This window comes from Chenopodium quinoa, unplaced genomic scaffold, assembly GCF_001683475.1.
Source record: "Chenopodium quinoa cultivar QQ74 unplaced genomic scaffold, ASM168347v1, whole genome shotgun sequence".
NCBI classification, from domain to species: Eukaryota; Viridiplantae; Streptophyta; class Magnoliopsida; order Caryophyllales; family Amaranthaceae; genus Chenopodium; species Chenopodium quinoa.
In genome coordinates this window covers 228734-233458 of record NW_018742861.1, presented here as the reverse complement: position 1 = coordinate 233458, position 4725 = coordinate 228734, and positions in this window count along the sequence as shown.

Sequence of the window (4725 nt, the reverse complement as noted above, 5' to 3'; positions counted from 1 at the left end):
TTTATTCTTGTTGCTAGTATCATGATTAGGCTAATTTATGATTTGATTTAACAAACAATATTATGGTTAAATTGCTTCCAATATTAATGTTTATTCTTTTATTATTTTTAATCACCATATTGCATGTTTAAAGGGAATATGTAATTGAAAATCATGCCTAATAAGATAATTTGGACAACCGGTTTAAGTTCCTTTTTAATCTTGTTGTTTAATCAAGCGATCACTAATATTTTAGAATTATGTGTTGCATTAATATTCAACCAATTTATCTCAATAATAGTTTGGAACAAATTGAATCTTTGTTTGAATGCCTTTGAGATCGCAGGAATCATTTTTCCCTATAAGAATCGAGTTGAGGGCAATACGGGCGAATGAGACTCCATGACTCACTTTGTACTATCATCCTCGATCCTCCTTTCGTGGTTCTGAACGATATGGAGTTAGTAATCTCATGGATTATGAATGGGGTGTAACCTTCATGGGTCAATCGTTGTTGCCTATCGTTGTCTCTTAATCGTGGTTGCCTTTTATGATCCGTGAACGGTTTACAAGTTCCTTAAAAACTTGTTGGAGGCTCCCTACTTTGCTTTGTCCCTAATCGTATATGTCAATTCCCACTTCCTATAAGTGCCAAGCATATTCACAACATGCTTTAACGTAGGCGCACTTCAAACGACAATATTCGAGCCGGGTCCGGTATTCAAACCAGATGTCCACAAGATAGAAATACATGTCTCAGGACTGGAGGCATATATCCAAATCCAGTGAGAAAGAATAAAGTCAACAACTCTCTCAGCAGTTTTGTCCACAAGATGAGTACACGTGTCTCAGGACGGGGGGCACGTGACTACATGGGTGCGACATTGTTTCGTCGCTCTTTATACAGGGGGTGGACGGACACCCTAACTGTCCGGTAAGTTAGTAAGCTCACTAACTACCGTGTTTGATTCCATTCAAGAAGTGCCTGTTACTGAAGGTTCGGCGCGCCTGTCGACTCGTGAGCTAACACCTACAGTAAATAATCTACCTTTTAGTTCCGAGAGGTAGATCTCGCAAAGCTTGAGCTGAGGTGAAATTTTGCGCAACACCTACGCCGTACAATTTTACGCTGTACGCTACGCCATTTTCATTTTTACGCTGCATGAAAACGCCTTCCTTTTGCTTCGGACGTGAAAAAAAAGAAAACCCGAACATTTATAACGTCAGTACATTAAAATGACAAACCTGTCTATGGTTTCTTTTACGTAAAGCACCACCACGAAACATCTTAAGGCACGCTTACAAAAAACGTTCAAAACGTATGATTGAGGAAGGCACAAAGCACGGTGTGCATGCAAGATGATGCAAAAAACTATCAAAGAAGAAAATAAACTACAAATGCAAAGCAATTAAAAATTATTTTGATAATTTGCGCGCCATTACGTCTAATAACGAGCAAAAACCGTCGAAAAATGATCAAACGGATCAAAATCCGGATACCGGTCATTTTAGTGACCAGTATCCGCGCGTAACTCAGTAGGTCGTGCTGGCCAGGCGCGCGCATCTTTCTGAGTTGCGCTGCTATGTCACGCGCAACTTCTAGAGTTGCGCGCGACATTCAGTTCAGCAAATAGAAAATTGCAGAAGCGATTTTTCATTTCGCTCTCTCTTTCCTTCTATCCTCCATTTTTTACTCTTTCTCACTCTAAAGAACTCCATTTTTTGCTATTTTCGAAGCTGAAGGAAGCAAATCTCGCTCTTAATTCACATTTGCCATAATCCAATGTAAGTTTTTTGCTTAAATTCATTCATTTTTGGCTGGCATTGGAGCGATTTTTGAACCATAAACCCCAAATTTTGAATTTGTGGGGTTTTTAATTCGGTCCATTATTCTTGAAATTGTTTGCTCTATGTTAATATGCTATGTTTAAGGAATGTTTTGCAACAAATTTCATGAAAAATGGTTAAGTATTGAACCTTGTATGAGCATTTCTTTGTTTAAGTTCGTTCTTGCTTTTCTTGTTCGAATTCTACTTTAATTTGTTGCTTTTCTTGCTCATTTTGGTTATACTTGTTGATTATGAAGTAGATTATAGTATTAAAACTAATATTACTTTCATAATCCACATTTTGTAAATTTTGAAAAAAAAATGGCGTGAAGTGTATACTTAGCTTGTTTTTGCCATATTCGAACTTCAAGATTGTTTGGTAGATGATAATTGTGTTGGTGTTACTATTATTCGCCTAAAAATGAATTATTCTTTGAGATTTTTGAATATAATCCCTTGAATGCTTAGTTGAAACTGGTATAGGATGGCTTTTGTGGGTATTAAAAGCCCCCATTTACTGAGTTTAACTGCAGGATCGTAGCCCCCAAGTATGGGTGGCATTCGGTTTTTGTGTATTGTCCTATCGGCAACTGTTATGCTGCCGAAATGGATCTAGAACACGATTATTAGTTTTAGGAAAAAAAATAAACTAATAGAGAAATCTCGTCTATCATAGCATGGATTCGCCTCCATTTGTCGACGCTGAGGAGATTCTAGTTGATCCGACGAGGTAGTTCGCCCTCAAAAGAGGATGACTCGGCCTCGTGAGGAGGTTCGAGAGCGACGCGTCGCTACTGATCGACGTCGCCAGGAGGATGTGATCTGGGAGGCTCCTCCCAACTGGGACTCTTGGGTCCTTAAGTGGGACCCAGACCATCACGTCTCGATTCGAGGGTGGCGCGACATTGTGAGTTTCTTACGCCTTCTTTCTTTTCCTTTCCCTCTTTTCTTTTAATAACCGTTTTTATTATTTTGACTCTTTGTTCTTCTCTTTTTTTTAAAGTGAGGCTAGCATGAGACTATACGGTTCTGGTGACTTGCGGGCCTGTTTTAGGAGCTTACCCGATGTGGTAAAGGATATTGTGGAGTTTTCAGGGATCGGTTGCGCACTGGAGGCTCTTTGGGATTTGTCGAGTCAGTCTGCTTCGTCTGCTTTTGTAGACACCCATTTGTGTCTCCCCAAAACCAAACCCGGTGATGAGTACCGTTCACGTTGAATCATAATCGAATGAAGTGAAAGTGTGGAAAGTTTAGTGTTGCGGAAAGTTTTAATTTCTTTTCTCTTCTCTCTGTTTTTGAAAACTTATTTTAAGAAAACAGCCAATATAGTTTGGTTGGTCCATGATATGGGTCCAATAGTAGTGTAGTTGGATGGGGCTTGACGAGAACTTTTCGACGATATATTATAAGCCCAATTCCGATGAATATTGAGGAAGTTATGGCTAAATTACTGAACTGGGCCCGGTTTGAGCCTTATATGCGGCCCAATGATCTAGCGGAGGGCCTAATATAGATTTATCATTCCTAATGCAATTAGGAAAGATTTTAGTTTTCTAGATTCTTCTAGAAGGTTCTTTTCATTTCTAATTCAATTAGCATTGATAAATTGACTTTTGTTGACTTTTCAGAGTTTTAATTAAAATCAAAGAGTATTTTTGAGGGAAATACGATTTTATCCTCCTGTACGACAATTTCTATCTGATTATAAGAAAACGCGTGAAATTTTAAATCAGCGCCAAACTACTTGAAGTAGCAGGTTCTTCTCTCTGCCAATTGTCATCGAATAAGGCTCTATATGCCGACCTCACAGTGTAAATTCCGTTCTTCTCAAGGTCCCAATATCCGCAGGGCTTCTGTTACTCAGTGGAATGCTTAAGATCCTTTCTTTCTCAAATCGGAAGAAATATTGAGAAAGGGCGCTCATATTCCAGCTGCCATCTGACTGGTTGATCAGCTCACTAACCATCAAGTTCTCCCTTGCACTACCCCTAGGAGAAATAATTTTACCCGATTGTGTCCCTGGCACCCAAGCATCATTCCAAACATTTATTTGTTCTCCATTTCCCACCCTCCACCTCAATTCTCTACGTACACCCATTTCGACTCCCAAATCCCTCTCCAAGTATAACTAGGGAAAGAGCCCACATTCGACTCCAAAAAAGTCGAATTTGGATAGTACCTTGCTCTCAAAACCTGCTCCAATAGACTTCCTGGGTTCTTTATTAATCTCCATGCCTGCTTCCCAAGAAGAACCCAGTTGAACAATTTAAAATCCTTAAATCCTAGCCCACCCTCTTTCTTTGTTCGACATAACTTCTTCCACGCCAACCAATGGATCTTTTCTTTCCCCTTGCTTTTGACCCCACCAAAATTGAGAAATCAGGGATCTTATCTCATCACAAAAAGAGGACTGAAGCTTAAACACACTCATCACATAGATAGGGAGAGATTGGGCCACTGCCTTTATCATGACCTCCCTACCCGCCTTAGAAAGCACCATCCCCTTCCACCCTTGAAGTTTTTTCCATAATTTCTCCTTAACCCCTTTCGTGATAACCTTTTTGGAGCGCCCAACCACAACAATAATATTATTAACGATCATGAATGTCAACAATAATATAATATTATTAATAATTATTAATAACAATAATAATAATAATAATAATAATAACAATAATAATTAATATTTAATAATAATAATAATAATAATAGTAATAATAATAGTAATTATACTAATAGTAAGTAGTAGTAGTAGTAGTAGTAGTAGTAGCAGTAGCAGTAGCAGTAGCAGTAGCAGTAGTAGGAGTAGGAGTAGCAGTAGCAGTAGCAGTAGCAGTAGTAGGAGTAGTAGCAGTAGTAGGAGTAGTAGCAGTAGTAGTAGGAGCAGTAGTAGTAGGAGTAGCAGTAGTAGCAGTAG